Here is a 20,335-nt window from a genome sequence, read left to right as displayed (position 1 = left end):
GAAAGGTTGCAATACCTTTTAAGGGATAGTTATTGGAGTTTTGTTTTGTTTTTTAATTTCAAGCTCTCTTGCCACAAATACATATTGATCAAGCTAACTATAAAATGGTTTATGAATATTTTATGCAAAATTTCTCATTAGAACAATTCCTGTTTAGTTAAGAGATCTTTCTTTTTGTCAGAATGTGTTTAAGATCAATGAACAACATACATTGAAATTTCAGCTTGGGAAAAGCTGAAAAGGGAAGGGATACATTTTAAAACATCATAAGGAAAAAAATTCCACAAATACAATTGTAATGCTAAGAGTCAGGAAGTAGTATCTTATTTGAACTTGAACTCCTCATATTGTAAGAATTACATTGAGATTGTCTAGACTTTGATAAATTTGATTGTCTGTAAATTCGCAATAAATTGTAAATGAGGATGTTCTTAGTTCCAAGTCTGCTACAGTAGACCACTCGGAACCCAAGGGTTCATATAAATGATTACTTTAATAAAAATATCCAATAAGCCTGGATCAAAGTAACCTACAAGAAGGTAAAAAGCATTTCAACAATATGCAAGATAGTTCCCTCACATTTCCTGATTACCTCCTAAAACTTTTTTATAGCCTCCTTGTCCAAAGAGCTGCTAATATATAGTGGTGAAATTTATTCAAACTGCCGGGGTCTGCTTATATGCTTCTTGTTTTGCCGTAGCCACAATTGAAGGTTTGGAAGTATGGGTGGCTAGTTTTAAGTCTCTCTGGTTTGCTGGCCTACCATTCTTTGCTACTGGAATACTTGCATAATAAAAGACTATTTTGCTTGCCACCCTAACTAGAGTTAGTATCTCTAACTTAGGGTTTATGACCCATTTGGGGTCATGAAAAATCAGACACAAATAAATAACAAAATTTCTAATTGGTAAAATAGATAAGAAGAAAGATTCTGTGGTGACCTTTTCTGCACCTATATCCAAATTCTATTTCCTTGAAAGCTTTTTTAGACCTCTCTTACCTAGTATTCTGGATAATAAAATATTATGGCCATAGCATTGAGATTATTAGCCATTCAGTTCTTCTTTTCCTGACTCACCTCCGCAGTGAGATGCCCTTTGGTCTCAGAAACTTAGGAGTATTGCTCTCAGTTTGTGAGAGGAATTTTTGATATTTAAATTCACAGTATTTTTGTATTTTGTAAGTCTTCCTGTAGGGTTTTTTTTTGTTGTTGTTGTTGTTTTTTTTTTTTTTTTTTTTGGTATCAACTCTCTTTTCTCTGAATTTAGCTGTTTTGAGGTAGTTAGGTAGCATAATGAATAGATCTTTAGGACTTAGGAAGACCTGAGTTCAAACATTAAACTTGTGTGAATCTGGACAAGTCACTTAAACCTCTGTTTGCTTCAGTTTCCTTATCTGTAAAATGGGGATAATAATCCCTACCTTCCAAGATTGTTGTGAGAAGGAAATGAGGTAATAATTGTAAAGTGCTTAGCATAGTAGCTTGCAGTTCTTGGTACATAATAAGGAATATATAAATGTTAACTGTCCTTTTTTTAAGCTACTATTTTGTAGATTAGTAGTAGTAAATTTGATTTCTGATTATAGGTCAGCTTTCTCTTTCTCTTTTCTTGCAATCATTAGTTTAGTTACCTTTTCATAACTTCATATTATAGTTTTTTGTCTGAATTTTTCCATAAGTCCTATATCAAACAGTAGTTTAGAAAGTTCATATAGCAATGCCCCCTTTAAATAATCACCCTCCCTATTTTTCACAAATAATACAAATAATTTTATCTTATTTTATTTAAACCAAGTTAAAATTTGTTGTATTTTTAATAACCGTATGCAAGGATATATAAAATTACATGGATATTTACTGATAAAAATTCTTTACCATTTTTACATTTATAACATAAAAGTAATAGGGAATTATATTTTCATTGCTATAAATAAATTTCAAATAAAAGAAACTAAATACTAGTCACAGCTGCCTTTCAAAATAATAACCATCAAAATGCTACTGAGATAATGTGATACTGTATAAGTTAGGGATCTCAAAAATGGGAATCATGGCTTGACAGCAAGAGAGCATTAACCTAACTCCACGATATGTATGTAAGATCTACCAACTGAAAGATGGTAGATGGATCCCATCTCAATCTCTCTCCTTAGCCAGTTGTGGGGACTTATCTCCATTGCAATCAGATCTACCCTTATACCTCAACACTTTCCCCCACTTACATGCTCCCACTCTCTCCCATATTTAAGTTGAGCATTACTCCCACTCCTGCAAATTATCATTTTAACCACTACATGAGTACACATAGCAATATTTGTGCAGATACCATATGGAAAATTCCCTCACTCCTAGCATACCTAATCTTTGTCCCTTAAGATTACCTTGTGTCTGTGTTGTGACCAGTAACTGCCCTTCCCCCATCCCGATTTTTCCTTTTTGATAGGTCAGTGAGTCTGATAGGCTGAACAGGCATGGATCTTCATCACAAATTCATGCCTTTCTCCCCAAACCCACCCATCTTCCAAATCTTCCATACTTCCGCGTACCACCTATAAGGAACAGTGCTGTCAAAACTCAAATAGAAATGGATCCCTGTGAGCTGCATTTTGACTTAAAAAAAAAAAAAACATAAATTAACATTGATATATTTCCATTTATTTTGTTAAACATTTGCCATGTTTATTTTAATCTCATTCTGGCCACAATTGGGAATTTTGCTGGCCAGGAATGTGATACTTCTGGTCTAGGAAACCATCATACTTCCAATCATTCAGATTTACAACTTCAATATCCCTCTCTGCCATCTACATATCCAGTTATTGTGAAAGCTTCTCTCCACATATCCCTCGTGTCCCTTCTCTCCTCTCAACAAAACTTTTGCATTAGTTCAAGCCCTCATCAGTCTCACTTGGACTCTTGTAATAGCCTCCTAATAGGACTCCTTGCCTTAAGTTCTTGCCTCACTCTGATCATCCATCCTCCCCACAGCCACCAAAGTAATTTTTCTAAAGGGCAGATCTAATCATATCAGCCCTTCTACTCACTTAACTCAAGTGGCTCACTTTTGATTATAGGATTAAATATAATTTTATCTTTATTTAATTTCTATTTTTGCATAAGTAATATATAAATTATAAAATAACATATGTGGATTAGAAGTGTATGTTCAAATATTTGTTATGATAAGAGTGTGTAATCTGAAAAGTGTGGAGAAAGTAATAGAAAGAGAATTGGCTTCAGGGCTAGAAAGGCCGGGGTTCAAATTCTACTTTTGACATACTAGCTGTGTGACCCAGGATGAGCCTCTTGAGATCTCTCTTCTAAAATTAGAAGATGCATATAGGAGTGTGTAATCTGAAAAGTGTGGAGAGAGTAGTAGAAAGAGAATTGCATCAGGGCTAGAAAGGCCTGGGTTCAAATTCTACTTTTGACATACTAGCTGGGTGATCCTGGATGAGCCTCTTGAGATCTCTCTTCTAAAATTAGAAGATGCATAAAAAGTGCCTACCTATAATAGTATGGGAAGTGTTTTACCTGGAATTCATACACCAGTGAAATCACAGAAAGTTGAAAAATGAATATCTCTTAGATAAATAAGATCAATCTTTATTCACTGATGGTCAAAACATGTTCAGGTTCAAGTACTTGTTTCCCGTATCCCACAATGAATCTATTACCAGTCCATTCTTATTCAAGTGAAATAAGATCAGTTTATGGAAAGAATGCCTTTTCCATTTATATCAAGAAACATCAAGAAATGTCTTCAAAATAAAGTGTAGACCAGGCAAGTGATTAATAAATAAGTCTTTATATCTATTTCATTTGTGGGGGGAGGTATTTTTTAAGTTGTGAAATGTAGTAAAAATGTATCTTGTAAATTTATTATCTTTAAACTTTTCAAAAATACTATCACTTTTTTTTTACTTCTGAGTATGAATTACAAGACTTCATCATAATTTATTTAGAATATTTTGAAAAATCAGCCACCAAATAGAAAACTTTCAGGAGAATTTTTTTTCTATAAAATGAATTTACTTCATCTTTATTTGTACCATTAGAAATGTTAAAGTTTCTTCTTTTAACTTACATACTTCTTAAACTACTTTGGCATAAGGAAGCCAGTGCTTTTCAAAATAATTTTAAAAAGTGAATATACTCCGCCAATTTCATTATATCTCTTAATTTCCTCATCTGTAAATTACTGATAATAATATCATCTGCCTCACAGGGTGCTGGTAAGGATAATGTGAGGTTAAAGTTTGCAAAGTGTCTTAAAAACCTTTAAATTCTACATAAATTTAAAAATTGGAACAAATGATTTTGTACCTACCAATGTAGCATGACAGCTGATCATTTATTGTCTTGTAGTCTTGTACAACTAGCTCACCTTTTTTAGTCAGACATGCTTTTACTGATGTCTCATGTACCAGAAAAACTAATTGTAGTATTAGCATTTTTTAAAATAGAAAAGTAAATTTTTTCCATTTATTATATTTGTTCTTAAAACTGAGTTTCAGATTCTTATCTTTCCTCCCCAATCCCCCCTCCCCATTGAGAAGGCACATGTGAAGTTATGCAAAACATTACTAAAGAAGTAATGTTGTAAAAGAAAACAGATCTCCCCTCTTATCCCCCGAAAAAAACTCAATTTAAAAAATTTTAATATGCTTCAATCTGTATTAAGGTACAATCATTTCTTTCTCTGGATATGGATAGCATTTTTCATCATCAGAGCAGTTTTAGATTATTATATTGGCTGAGAATAGCAAAGGCATTCATCTCTGCTCATCTCGCAACATTGCTATAACTTTGTACACAATAGATTTCATTTTGCTTGAGTTCATGGAGGACTTTCCAGGTTTGTTTGTTTTTTCCCATAGACTATCCTGTTCATCATTTCTTTTAGAACAATAATATTCCATCATAGTCCCATATCACATTTATTTAACTATTCCACAATTGATTTCCAATTCAGAGCAGTTTTAGATTATTATATTGGCTGAGAATAGCAAAGTCATTCATATCTGCTCATCTCACAACATTGCTATAACATTGTACACAATAGATTTCACTTTGCTTGAATTCATGGAGGACTTTGCAAGTTTGTTTGTTTGTTTTTTCCCACAGATTATCCTGTTCATCATTTCTTTTAGAACAGTAATATTCCATCATAGTCCCATACCATATTTTATTCAACTATTCCCCAATTGATTTCCAATTCTTTGCCCTGAGAAGAGAGTTGCTATAAGTAATTTTGTACATGTAGGTCCTTAGGAAACTAGATCTTTAAAAAATATATATTCCATAGGAAGGAGAGGAGAAGAAAAGAAAGAGAGATATACAAAGTGAACGAGCTTTCTGGGAGGAACCTCAGAGTTCATGCAATCCAACTCTCTCATTTAGATGAGGAAACTGGGACATAAGGGGGTTGTGACAATCATTATCATCATCATCATTTTAATTGTTATTACTGTTATTAAGTCACAATCTCTGGGTCCTAGTTTCCTCATGTATAAATAAAAATTGATATTATTGTCATTTTCATTAATATTATTCTTGCTAGATTTCATATAGCATTTTAAGGCTTGCAAAGCACTTTACATATGGTATCTGACTTAGTTCTCATGTAAGGTAGGGCTGTTATTTTCTCCATTGCACAGATGAGGAAATTGAGATTGAGAGGTTGAGTGATTTGCCTAGTGTTAAATAGCTATTAAGAGTCTAAAGTCTTTTGAACTCAGATCTTCTTGATTCAAAGTCCACGGTACTAAGCAACAGAAGTAGAATTTGGATCTAGTTCTTTTATTCTAAATGTGCATGTGTCTGTATTTAGTACCTTCTACTGTTTTGGGTTATTTGTGGCATATTGGACCATACAATATAGAACTGAAGGCAACTTTAGAAATCTTCTAGTCTTAAGACTGTTATCTCCCTGATGGGGAACTACAGTGCAGAGTGTTATGAGATACTTGCTGAGATCATTGAGGCCCCTAAGATTTAATAATCCTTCTAATACCTTAATAATCACCCTATTTCTACAATGTTTTGAGATTGGCTCTCTCCTGATTCCTGACCCAGATAGGACTGGTGTATAGATAAGGACCAGCCTATTTAAGTTGGAAAGGGCTAGCATCGGTGCAATTACATCTTAAGCAACAAGAAGTCTATTCCATTTCAGCAAGGAAAATCAGTCTGCTTTAGTGAATGAAGCTTTTATCCCAACAAAGACCCAATTCCTTTAAATATCCAAGTAAGTAAAAATCCAAGTAATCCAAGTAACAGTAATCTTACTACAGGGTTAGCTGCTAAATCTTCATGGATTTCTGATAAATGCAAAACAATCAGCTATTCTCCCCACTAAAAAAAAAAAAAAAGTACTTTTGACACACTTTTAAATCTAATCTGGATTATTATCATTTTCTCCAACACTTTCTTAAGTCTAGACATTCAACAGAACAATAAATCAAACCCCAATAATAGCATTTTCCAATTACAGGGTACAAATTTATATACTGAGTTCATGGAACATTTAGCAAAAATTTAAGGGCAGTGTACACCAAGTATTTCTATAAAGAAGTATTAAAATCACCACCTCCAACAAATTATAGTCCTAAAACTTCCTGTAGGTTTCTTTTTAAATTTTATATTCCCCTATTATGAGAGTCACAAGGAACACTGGTATTTTGGGTCATGTTTTAGTTTAAAGATATCTTAATATTTAACTAGAATTTTGTCAATTATTTTTTTTAGAAAACTTTACACTATATATTTCAGTTTTGCTAGGACTGATAATGTCAATTGCACATAGAACAAAATAAAAATCTCTGCAATGTTACTGAAGGACATGTCTTAATGTTGTGGCTAAAATTATATAGTTTCAGTTTAGATATTCATTATTGGATTATTTTCAGCTTTTGTTCCAGAATCCCTAAATGACAAGTATCTTTTATTTTTAAAAACCCTATATTTATATGTAATTATATCATAAATATTGAGTATATAAAAATATAACATTGTATATGAAGAAAATAAGAGTTTATATAATATATAACAATTGTTTTACTTTGTTTAAAGATCAAACTGGGCTGAACTCAACTGTATACATTCTTAATAAAGCATTAGAATTCCCGAAAGCAGTTCCTTAGGTCTGTTTTCTAACAACTCCTTCTATCATCTGTATAATGTGACAAATAATAATGCCTTAATGAGATTGAACATGTTTCAGATCCATTGAGTTCCTTTAATGATTACATAAATGCCAGTTGTCATTATGGTGGTTGTTGTTTAGTAGTGGAATTAGAGCAGAATGTTAAAAGATTTTTCCAGCACACTAGTTATTCGCTATTTATTACTCCCACCACTCCATGCATTTTCACATGCAGGGTGCCAGAAATATTCTCCTTTCTTTCTTGCATTTCTGAACCCTCTTCAAAGCTTAGTTCAGATACCACCTCCTCCAAGAAGCCTTTGCTGATCTCCACTCTCCAAATTTACTAGATATTTTTTGAATATATTTTGCATTGACTTAGTATACCTGTTTCCTCCTATAAGCTAGGACTGATTTGTATATCTTTTTATTACCACTTACCAGGTATAATACCTGGCAAAGAATGGGTACTTAAGTGCTTGTTGAATTGACTTGCCCTTAACTAAACAATACTCTGAAGAACTGGATGATTTCTAGGGGCCCTTCCAGGACTCTTATTTTGCCTGATCATTCTGTATAGTCTGACCAGAGTAGAACAATTTCATAAAGGTAGATTCTAACTTCATTAAAATTCTCACATTTATTACCCATTTACCATTTTGTTTGCAAACTTAGAGGCAGTTTGTTATATTGATTGATTACCATGGAAACAAACTCCAAAAAAATTATTTGGCAACTGTGACCAAAGTCACATTAGTGCTTTCTCTTCTGTGACTCATCAGCTTCCTTTGAATTTCATAAGTCACTTAACTACATAAAAGAAACAAAGCAACAGGAAAAAAAAGATTTATTTTAATACAGATAAAGACAGGTGTTTCTAAAACAAATAGAACAATACAGTTCTAGACACCAAATGCCATAAGCATTAGCACTTTGCTTTTTAATGAGCTAATTTTATTGACACTTTATATTAATTACAGTACTGGAATATTGTTCTGTTGAATAAACCACTGGAAAAAATAAAAATATGAAAAAAATCAATCAACACCCAACAAAGAGATTTGGATTTGATGTTAAAGGATTAGTACCTCCATTTCCTTATTTTAAAAAATACAGGCTTTGGGTTAGAAAAGCTTGATCTTTCAAACAACAGACAAGATCACTTCTTTTCTCTTTTCATCTTCTTAGTGACCCTCTTACCCTTTTGAATGAGGAGAAATAGCTGGAAGGCCATTGGAAGAATGTCTTACAGCATATTACCAAGGCATTATAACAGAGTTTAGCCTAAAACTTTTTTTTTAATTAAAGTTTTTACCTAGTTAATCATCATCTGTTTAGAACATGATCTTGTGGTTTGCTTCTGGAATAGTAGGAAAAACACTGAATTGAGAGTCAAGAAACCTGGATTCTTTATGTGACTTTATATGTAAAGTACTATAGTTTAAATACACACACACACACACACACACACACACACACACACACACACACATAACATCTTTACAAATTCTTCTATAAAAAGAAAACACAGATTATTCATGGTTTTCCTGGCCAACAACCTGTCAACACAATAACCACTTTCTCCTTTTCTTCTCTTCCTACTATCCTGGCTGTTGAGCCCAAGTTGTTATAGGAATTTAAGTTTTGACGTTTAGGGCATTTGTGAAAGTTCTTTCTATAAGTCTATGCCTTTGTCCCTGTTTCTTCTTAGCAAGCTTCATACCTATTCCTTTTTTCCACCTCCCACTATATTTGTGCAGCCCTGGCCATAAACTGAGAGGTTCCACAAAGATACTATGAATGTTCTATAACTTTAGCCTTGGCAATGGGGAAGGGAAGTTGTATGTAAATATTAGTTATTATTTTATTACATCCAAATGAGAAATTAATGACAATTCTAGGTAATTAAGAATGAAATCATTAGTAAAGCTAATTAAGGCATTAAATTTATCACTAGGAGTCACTTACTTGCCATGGCAAAATATAGTAAGATAAGACACATTAAAACTAGTCTCTCAAGAGGGAAATTTCCTAACGAGAAGGCATTCAATCACCCATTTTAAGGCATTTTCAGTGGTAATTTTTAATCTCCCTGGTTATTTATTTCCTTATCATGATACATTTATTACCTGAGCTTTGTGTAAGATATATACTAGGCAAATCATAACTAATGTCTGTTTCCTTATCTATCATGGGAATATTTACTCCATAGAGTTTTTATAAGGACCAGTGAGGCAATGGATATGAAATATAGGTATATTATTATTGAAATGTGATTTACTACCTCTGATGTACCCTAACTAGGTATGACCCAGAGCAAGTGGTTTACTCCTTAGATATCTTTAAGATTAAACCATAGGGACAGCTAGGTAGTGCAATGCATAGAGCACCAGCCCTGAAGTCAGGAGGACCTGAGTTCAAATCTGGTCCCAGACACTCAATACTTCCTAGCTATGTGACCCTGGGCAAGTTACTTAACCCCAATTGCCTCAGCAAAAAAAAAAAGATTAAATTGTAGCTCTGCTACTGATCTGTATTGTTAGGGGTATCCTCAGCAGCAGTTGACTACCTTGTGTGCCCTCCACCAAGTGATTTGTAAATATCTGTAAATTAATGATTTTTCCAAAATCGATATGTATTTATCACACAAAATTGACAAAAGCTAGCAACAGAAGGAAGAAAAGGAAGGTTTGAATAATGAGTCTTAAAAATAAATAAGAGTAACCCATTTTCTTAAATTCTGCTAAATGAGTGATGATAAATAGGATCAAGTAGGAAAATTTTCTTTCTGAAATCTTAATTAATCTTAAAGTGTTCTGAAAAAATCTTAACATTTTCACTATTGAACTATGACAATAATAATGGCAATTGGTAGTTACATAGTCATTGTTTTCAATGAACTCAATGGAAAGCAGTTTGGGAATACTCAAATAAAGTGACTTAAATGTTCATACTCTTTGACCTAGAGACTTCATTACTGGACTTAATATACCTCAAGGAAATCAACATTAAAAAGAAAGTCCTCATTTATAACAAAGTATTTCTAGCAGCACTTTTCATTACAGCAAAGAACTAGAAACAAAATAGATTCTCATCTAATGGAGAAAGGATAAATTTTGGTATGGGAATGTAATGAAATGTTACTAGACTATAAGAAATATGTGATGAATATAGAGAAGCATGAAAATATTCACATGAACTGATAAAGGAGAAAAGTAAGCAGAATCATGAAATCAATATATGCAGAAACTACAGCAGTGGAAAGTAGAAGAGCAACCACACACAAATGAAAAATGAATGTGACAACATGATAAAGAATTAGTAGGATTCAAAAGAAGAGCCATGAGAGGATGCTCCCAAATCAATTTATCGTTTAGATGGGGGCTCTGGCAGGGATTGAACACTGCTTAACTTCAGATTTTTATTCCCTATGTGTTGATTGGTTATCTGATTTTTTTTCTCCTTTTTTAAAAAATAGTTTGTTACATGAGTTGACCTTTTGGGAGGGAGAGGAGAGAGCAAGGGATATCAGAGAAAACTGATAATGTTTCCAGAAAAAGACATCAATAAAAAACTTATTTTTAAAGAATATTTCATATGAGAATTAGGGCTGGACTGAGTTATGTTAGTGGAAAGAAAGGAGAGGATATAAGAGAAATTATGTAGACAGAAATGATAAATCTTTGGCACTGATTAGATATGGAGGAAAGAGTTAAGAAGAGAAAGAAAAATGGAGAAATGACTCCAAAATTGATAAGCTTGATATCTATATGCTTTTGTCTAAGTTATTGATAAGCATATTAAGCACTGAACTCCAGGGCACTCACTGGATCTTTTTCCAAGTTGTCTTTGAAACATTAATATTTATTCTTTGAATCAGCTATTCAACCAGTTCCTTTTTTAATTAAAGTTTTTTAATTTTCAAAATATGTACATGGATAATTTTCAATGCTCACCCTTACAAAATCTTGTGTTCTAATTTTTTTCCCTCCCTTCTTCCCAATCCTTTCCTTAGACAAGTAATCCAATATATGTTAAACATGTGCAATTCTTCTATACAAATTTTCATAAATATCATGCTGCACAAGAAAAATCAGATCAAAAAGGGAAAAAAATGAGAAAAAAAACAAAATGCAAGCAAACAAAAGAGTGAGTATACTATGTTGTGGTACACACTCAGTTCCTACAGTCCTCTCTCTGGGTGCAGATGGCTCTCTTCATCACAAGATCACTGGAACTGGCCCAAATCATCTCATTGTAACAGTTCTAATCTAACAGTTCTAAATCTATTTAATAGTACTACTATTTAATCACATGAGATGATGATTCTTATCACTGCTTTCTTTTTAAATCCTAACGCACTATCTCTTTATGAACACATTCTAGAATTTTGATAGGAATTAAATTAAACTAACTGGCATGTAATTGCAGACTCTGTTCTTTTTCCTTTAAAAGACACCTTAGATACTTCTAGCCAAGGTGGCGGAGAGGACGCACACATCTACTTAAGCTCCGTGTTTTCTCTCAGAATAATTTATTTTATGACAAGCCTCAGAATTAGTTTTTGACAGAAAAAAACCCCACAAATAATTTCCAAGAGAAGATATCCTTGAAATTCGCCAAAAAAGGTCTGTTTTTGCTCAAGGGTGGGGATGGTTAGATCTGGTGCAGACTGAAAGCAGGCAGCAGCAGCACAGCAGACAGAGTAAAGGCAGACAGCTCACAGCTGAGCAGACTGGAGGAGGGTACGGTGTGATCTCAGCCATTTCTGTGGAGAGAGCTTTAACACAGTGTTGGCTACTTTGCCCTGGCAGCAAGCCAGTAGACAAGCAGAGAAGCTGAAAACACAGGGAGTGAAGAATATAACCTCGAAAAGTTAGGGTGTCTCAGGACCTGGCCACACCCACCCACAGTAGCTCAGCACATTCTTAGAGCTCGAACACAGCACAGTCTTAGAGCACAGAGACAGCGCAGCCATTGCTGTCCTGTTAGTGCCTCGCTGCTGCCCCCTGCAGTCTGTAGAGGAAGCTTGGTAATACCATCCAGCTCCTCCTCTTCCCCCCCCCCCAAAAAAAGCAGACCATTTGTTTTTCTTGTTAGTTTCTTTTCTTTGCCTCTTCTTTGACAAAATGAACAAAAAATTAAAGCGCACTCTAACTATTGATCGCTTCTATATGGATAGAGAGTAGACTTTAAACCCTGAGGAGAATAAAAACAGACTGTCTCCAGATGAATCCCCAAAGGGGAATATGATCTGATCCTCAACGCACAAGACTCTCACAGAAGAAATTAAAAAGGCTCCCACAAGAGAGCTAGAAGAAAAATGGGAAAAAGAAAGGGAAGCTTGGCAAGAGAGTCTGGATAAGTCATCCCACTCATTTAAAGATAGAATGGATAAAGAAATCAAATCTTTGAAAAACAGAATTAGCGAGTTAGAAAAAGAAAATAGCTCTCTAAAAAATAAAATTGGCGAAATGGAAAAAAATTCCACAGAACAAAACAACTCACTTAAAAACTCAATTGGACAATTAGAAAAGGATATTTAAAAAGTGAATGAAGAAAATACTTCAGTGAAAATCAGAATCGAACAAATGGAATTGAATGACTCTAGGAGACACCAAGAATCAATCAAGCAAAACAAAAAAAATGAAACTATGGGGAAAAATGTCAAATACCTACTTGGGAAAACAACAGACTTGGAAAATAGATCTAGGAAAGAAATCTGAGAATTATTGGACTCCCTGAAAAATATGGTGAAAAAAAGAGCCTGTACACTATTTTCCAGGAAATTATCAAAGAGAACTGCCCAGAAGTTATAGAAACAGAGGATAAAATAGATCATTGATCACTTACTGAGAGGGATCCTAAAATCAAAACACCAAAAAATATAGTGGCCAAATGCCAGAACTATCAGACAAAGGGAAAAATACTGCAAGCTGCTAGAAAAAATCAATTCAGATATAGAGGAGCCACAATAAAGATTATCCAGGATCTAGCAGTGTCCACATTAAAGGATCGAAGGGCCTGGAACTTGGTATGCAGCCAATAATAACTTATCCAGCCAAAATGAACATCTTGTTCCAGGGAAGAAGATGGACATTCAACAAAATAAGTGAATTTCATCTATTTTTGATTTTTAAAAACTGGAACTAAACAAAAAGTTTGATCTACAAATAGAGAACTCAAGAGAAACCTAAAAAGATAAAAAGAAATCTTGGGAACTATATTTCTGTTATAAAATTATATAAAAAATACATGTATACATTCTTCTAGAAACTAGAGGTGGAAAAGGAAATACCCAGAAAAGGGTAAAGTGGGGGTACTACATCTCACGAAGAGGCAAAGAAAACCTATTATATCTGAGAGAAAGAATGGAGGGAGATGAACATAGTGTGTATCTTACTGCCATCAGACTTGGCTTAAAGAGAAAAATATTAGACATAATCGATTTATGGTGAAACTTCTCCCACCTCATTGAAAAGTGAAAAGGGAAGGAATAAGCAAAACAAAAATTGTGAGGAAAAGGGGTAAGATAGGGGAAGGAACTCTAAGGTGGGAGAGGGATACTAAAAAGGGAGGGTTGTGAGAAGCAAGTTGTGCTCACAAGTTTAATACTGGGGAGGGGGATAAGGGAGAAGGAAAGGAGAAGCATAAGCAGGGGTTAACAAGATGGCAAGTAATACAGAATTGGTAATTTTAACCATAAATGTGAATGAGGTAAATTCCCCCATAAAGAGGAATCAGTTAGCAGACTGGATTAAAAGACAGAATCCTACAATATGTTGTTTACAGAAACACACCTGAAGCAGGGCGATACATACAGAGTAAAGGTAGCAGAATCTACTATGCTTCAGGTGAAGTTTTAAAAAAAGCAGGGGTAGCCATCCTCATCTTAGATCAAGCAAAAGCAAAAATTGATCTAATTAAAAGAGATAAGGAAGGGCACTATATCTTGCTAAAGGGTAGCATAGATAATGAAGCACTATCAATATTAAACACATATGCACCAAATGATGTAGCATTTAAATTCTTAAAAGAGAAATTAAGAGAGCTGCAAGAAGAAATAGACAGCAAAAGTATAAAAGTTGGGAGATCTCAACCTTGCACTCTCAGAATTAGATAAATCAAACCACAAAATAAATAAGAAAGAAATCAAAGAGAAATAGAATACTAGAAAAGTTAAATATGATAGATCTTTTGAGAAAACTAAATGGAGACAGAAAGGAGTATACTTTCTTAACTCAGCAGTTCATGGAACCTATACAAAAACTGACCGTATATTAGGACATAAAAACCTCAAACTCAAATGCAGTAAGGCATAAATAGTAAATGCATCCTTTTCAGACCAGGATGTAATGAAAATTACATTCAATAAAAAGCCAGGGGAAAATAGACCAAAAAATAATTGGAAACTAAATAATCCCATACTAAAGAATGATTGTGTGAAACAGCAAATCATAGACATAATAACTTCATCCAAGAAAATGACAATAATGAGATGTCATACCAAAATATGTGGGATGCAGCCAAAGCGGTAATAAGGGGAAATTTCTTATCTCTAGAGGCCTACTTGCATAAAATAGAGAAAGAGAAGGTTAATGAATTGGGCTTGCAAATCAAAATGCTAGAAAAGGAACAAATTAACCCCACCCCACCACCTCCACTTTCCCCCCCCCCGCCCCCGCCCCCCCAGATCAAACACTAAATTTGACATTCTAAAAACAAAAGGAGAGAGCAATAAAATTGAAAGTAAAAAACTATTGAATTAATAAAACTGAGTTGGTTCTATGAAAAAACCAACAAAATAGATAAATCCTTAGTAAGTCTGATTTTAAAAAGGTAAAAGGAAAATCAAATTGTTAGTCTTAAAAATGAAAAGGGAGAACTCACCACTAATGAAGAGGAAATTAGTGCAATAATTAGGAGCTTTGCCTAACTTTATGCCAATAAATTTGATAACTTAAATGAAATGGAAGAATACCTTCAAAAATATAACTTGCCCAGATTAACAGAGGAAGAAGTAAGTAGTCTAAGTCCCATTTTAGGGAAAAAAAAAAAAAAAAACTACAATCTATTAACCAACTCCCTAAGAAAAAAATCCCAGGACCAGATGGATTTACATCTGAATTCTACCAAACATTTAAAGAACAATTAGCTATATAAACTATTTGAAAAAATAAGGATCAAAGGAGTCCTACTAAATTCCTTTTACGACACAGACATGGTACTGATACCTAAACCAGATAAGTTGAAAACAGAGAAAGAAAATTATAAACCAATCTCTCTAATGAATATTGATGCTAAAATCTTAAATAAAATATTAGCAAAAAGATTACAGAAAACCATCCCCAGGATAATACACTATGACCAAGTAGGAGTTATACCAGGAATGCAGGGCTGGTTCAATATTAGGAAAAGTATTAGCATAATTGACTATATCAATAAACAAATTAACGAAAACCATATGATCATCTCAGTAGATGCAGAAAAAGCATTTGATAAACTCCAGCATCCATTCCTAATAAAAACAATTGAGAGTACAGGAATAAATGGACTTTTCCTTAAAATAGTCAGGAGCATGTATTTAAAACCATCAGTAAGCATCATATGTAATGGAGAAAAACTAGAACCGTTCCCAGTAAGATCAGGAGTGAAACAAGATTGCCCACTATCACCATTATTATTCAATATTGTATTAGAAACGCTAGCCTCAACATTAAGAGTCGAGAAAGAAATTAAAGGAATTTAGAGTAGGAAATGAGGAAACCAAACTATCATTCTTTGCAGATGATAATGATGGTATACCTAGAGAACCCCAGAGATTCTACTAAAAAGCTATTAGAAATAATTCATAATTTTAGCAAAGTTGCAGGATATAAAATAAATCCACATAAATCCTCAGCATTTTTATACATCACCAACAAAATCCAACAGCAAGAGATACAAAGAGAAATTCCATTCAAAATAACTATAGATAGCATAAAATATTTGGGAGTCTGTCTACCAAAGAAAAGTCAGGAATCATTTGAGCAAAATTACAAAACATTTTCCACACAAATAAAGTCAGATTTAAATAATTGAAAAATATTAAATGCTCTTGGATAGGCCAAGTGAATATAATAAAGATGACAATATTCCCTAATCTATTTATTTAGTGCCATACCAATCAGACTCCCAAGAAACTTTTTTAATGACCTAGAAAAATAACAACAAAATTCATATGGAAGAACAAAAGGTCAAGAATTTCAAGGGAATTAATGAAAAAAAAATCAAATGAAGATGGCCTAGCTTATACCTGATCTAAAACTATTATAAAGCAGCAGTCACCAAAACCATTTGGTATTGGCTAAGAAATAGATTAGTTGATCAGTGGAATAGGTTAGATTCACAAGAAAAAATAGTCAATAACTATAGCAATCTAGTATTTGACAAACCCAAAGATCCCAGCTGTTGGGATAAGAATTCATTATTTGACTGGGAATACTAGAATTTAGTATGGCAAAAATTAGGCATGCACCCACATTTAATACCATATACCGAGATAAAATCAAAATGGGTCCATGATTTAGGCATAAAGAATGAGATAAATAAATTCGAGAAACATAGGATAGTTTACCTCTCAGACTTGTGGAGGGTGAAGGAATCTGTGACCAAAGAAGAACTAGAGATCATTAATGATCACAAAATAGAAAATTTTGTTTACATCAAATTAAAAAGCCTTTGTACAAACAAAACTAATGCAAAGAAATTAGAAGGGAAACAACAAACTGGGAAAACATTTTTAGAGTTAAAGATTCTGATAAAGGTCTCATCTCCAAAATATATAGAGAATTGACTCTAATTTATAAGAAATCAAGTCATTCTCCAATTGATAAATGATCAAAGGATATGAACAGACAATTTTCAGATGATGAAATTGAAACTATTTCCATACATTTATGAAAGAGTGTTCCAAGTCACTATTGATCAGAGTACTGCAAACTAAGATAACTCTGAGATAGCACTGCACACCTGTCAGATTGGCTAACATGACAGGAAAAAATAATGATAAATGTTGGAGGGGATGCGGGAAAATTGGGACACTGATGCATTGTTGGTGGAGTTGTGAACAAATCCAACCATTCTAGAGAGCAATCTGGAATTATGCCCAAAAAGTTATCAAACTGTGCATACCCTTTGATTCAGCAGTGCTACTAGTAGGCTTATATCCCAAAGAAATACTAAGATGGGAAAGGGACCTGTATGTGCCAAAATGTTTGTGGCAGCTCTTTTTGTAGTGGCTAGAAATTGAAGAATGGTTGGGTAAATTGTGGTATATGAATGTTATGGAATACTATTGTTCTGTAAGAAATGACTAGCAGGATGAATACAGAGAGGACTGGTGAGACGTACATGAACTGATGCTAAGTGAAATGAGCAGAACCAGGAGATCATTATATACTTCAACAACAATACTGTATGAGGATGTATTCTGATGGAAGTGAATATCTTCAACAAAGAGAAGATCTAACTCAGTTTCAAATGATCAATGATGGATGGATAGCTACACCCAGAGAAGGAACAATGGGAAATGAGTGTAAACTGTTTGCATTTTTGTTTTTATTCCCAGGTTATTTTTACCTTCTGAATCCAATTCTCCCTGTGCAACAAGAGAACTGTTCCATTCTGCACACATATATTGTATCTAGGACATATTATAACATATTTAACATGTATAAGACTGCTTGCCATCTAAGGGAGAGGGTGGAGGGAAGGAAGGGAAAAGCTGGAACAGAAGTGAGTGCAAGGGATAATGTTGTAAAAAAAAAAAAAATTATCCAGGCATATGTTCTGTCAATAAAAAGTTAAAATTTTTTTAAAAAGACACCTTAGGATATTTGTTCCACAGTATATATTTTTCTGCATATATCTTAGTCATGACATCCATCTGTTTTTTTAGAAATCGTCAAGTAGCTAGGTACCATTGCTTTACTTACTGTGATATCAGCTCCCTGTTAACTCTATATTGACCATTCCAGTATCTAAATTATTATTCTCAACAGAGAATAATAGTTGAGCTCTGCCTTTTTTCTTTGTTGTCCATCATCATTGTCACATCTATTACAAATAGTGTTTTACTTTCTTTGAATCTCCTCTTTTCCCTAACATAGTTTTAAAAAAAAACCAAAACCCTTTTATTGTACTTGATGGCCTCACTTTACGTTTAGCATTCCTTAAAATTTTTTGACATCTTATTAGATTACATGTATAGATTAAATTCAACAACTGATTTTCATCAGAATTACAATATACAAAAATAACTTAGTAACAAAATGGTTTGTATTATTATGGTTGTTTGTTTCCACATTGGTATTACTTAATACTTTTATAATAATTTAGAATTTTCTCTTAAATCATTATTATATTTGAGGTACCATTAAAGGACCAAGTCTGGGTTCAAGTACTGCCTCTGACATATATTGATCCTTTGGTCATGGGCAAATCCCCTAATCTCTGAGCACCTCTCAGTCCAGTCCCTAAGATTATTAGTGACTGATGAGAGGCAGCATGGCATAGCACACATTATCAGGGAAATGGGTTCAAATATCAACTAGTTGAGCAACTCTTTATTTGGGATAGCCCAACACTTGTACCCTGGTCTGGTTCAGTGTTGGGATAAAATTAGATGCTTGTGGATGCAATTGACAAGAGAATTTTGTTTTGTTTTGTTTTTTTGCTTAGTTACGGTATAGAGAAGATACCAGTACAGGTAATATAGTACTTAGCTTCAGCTTTGGTAAATGTAATCTCCCACATTTTTAATAGAAACATATCTGGTCAACAGAGCAAAGTATGATGATTCACATGATCTTAGGCATCCACAAAATCTAAAAGGCCCAGATTCCACTTGTATGTGCTTAGTGATCAGTTCCATCAAGGGAAGGATTCTTAAGACTGCTAAATGGTATTGAGCTCTACTGAACTTTCAGAAGCAAATCTGGCTATGGGACAACCATACTAACAAATTGGCTCTTCTTCCATATTCCAATGAAAATTCTAAAAGCTTTCTAGAAACCTTGGTAGGACCACTCACATCCAAGATGGTTTCATTTATAACCACTTCAAAAAACAATCCTTAGGTTTTTAGGAGGATAGCAGTAGTACAGGATTGGGGTGGGGTGGGGTGGGGTAGTATAATAGGGAAGGAGGAGGAGGGAGGAATGGGTGAGAAGAGAACAGAATATAACTAAATGTATACTTTTTTTTTTTTGTAAATTTATTTTTAATATACATTACTTTATAAATTGTGTTGGGAGAGAAAAATCAGAGCAAAACAAAAAACATGGGAGAGATTTAAAAAAAAAAAAAAAAAGAAGAGCACATAGTATGTGTTGATTTATATTTGGTATCCTTAGTTCTTTTTCTGGATGCAGATAGCATTTTCTGTCCAAAGTCTATTGGGATTGCTTTAGATCACTCAACCACTGAGAACCAAGTCTTTTACATGGCACATTCTTGCTGTTATTATATACTATAATTCTATATAGTATAATATATAGCATAATACATAATGTAATATAAGGTATAATGCTATAATTATTGTGTATATAATGTATTATATTCCTAGTTCTGCTTGTTTCACTCAACATCAGTTCATGTAAATCTTTCCAGGCTTTTCTAAAAATCATCTTGTTCATCATTTTTTATGGAACAATAATATTCCATTGTCTTCATATACCATAACTATGGTATATGTTCAGCCATTCCCCAATTGATGGTCATCTACTCATTTTCCAATTCTTTGCTACCACAAAAAGAACTGCTACAAACATTTTTGCACATGTGGGCTTTTTCCCTTCTTTAAGATTTCCTTGGGATACAAACCCAGTAATGGCATTGCTGGGTCAAAGGGTACGTATGCACAGTTTTATAGCCCTTTGGGCATACTTCCAAATTGCTCTCCAAAATGGTTGGATTATTTCACAATCCCACTAACAATGTATTAGTGTCCCAGTTCTCCATCCAACTCCAACATTATCATTAGTTATCATTATCTTTTCTTGTCATCTTGCCAATCTAAGAGATATGAGGTGGTATCTTAGAGTTGGAGCTAAATTTATTTCAATAAATCATAGCTATATTTGAGATGAAACTGTGTATACACATTGAGGTATTTATTTGTATTTTTTTTTTTTAGTTTACTTTGG

At 33.6% G+C, this 20,335-nt stretch overlaps 1 protein-coding gene across 1 annotated transcript in view; it reads left to right on the top strand.

The window, feature by feature from the left end:
* The window catches only part of EEIG2 (EEIG family member 2), an 81,679-nt gene that overhangs the window by 13,712 nt on the left and 47,632 nt on the right, over window positions 1-20,335 (top strand). The gene's annotated exons all lie outside the window — the stretch shown is intronic.

The sequence above is a fragment of the Antechinus flavipes genome, chromosome 4 (assembly GCF_016432865.1).
Source record: "Antechinus flavipes isolate AdamAnt ecotype Samford, QLD, Australia chromosome 4, AdamAnt_v2, whole genome shotgun sequence".
NCBI classification, from domain to species: domain Eukaryota; kingdom Metazoa; phylum Chordata; class Mammalia; order Dasyuromorphia; family Dasyuridae; genus Antechinus; species Antechinus flavipes.
Note: the sequence above shows the minus strand (reverse complement) of the source record. Positions and strands in the feature narration are given on the sequence as shown.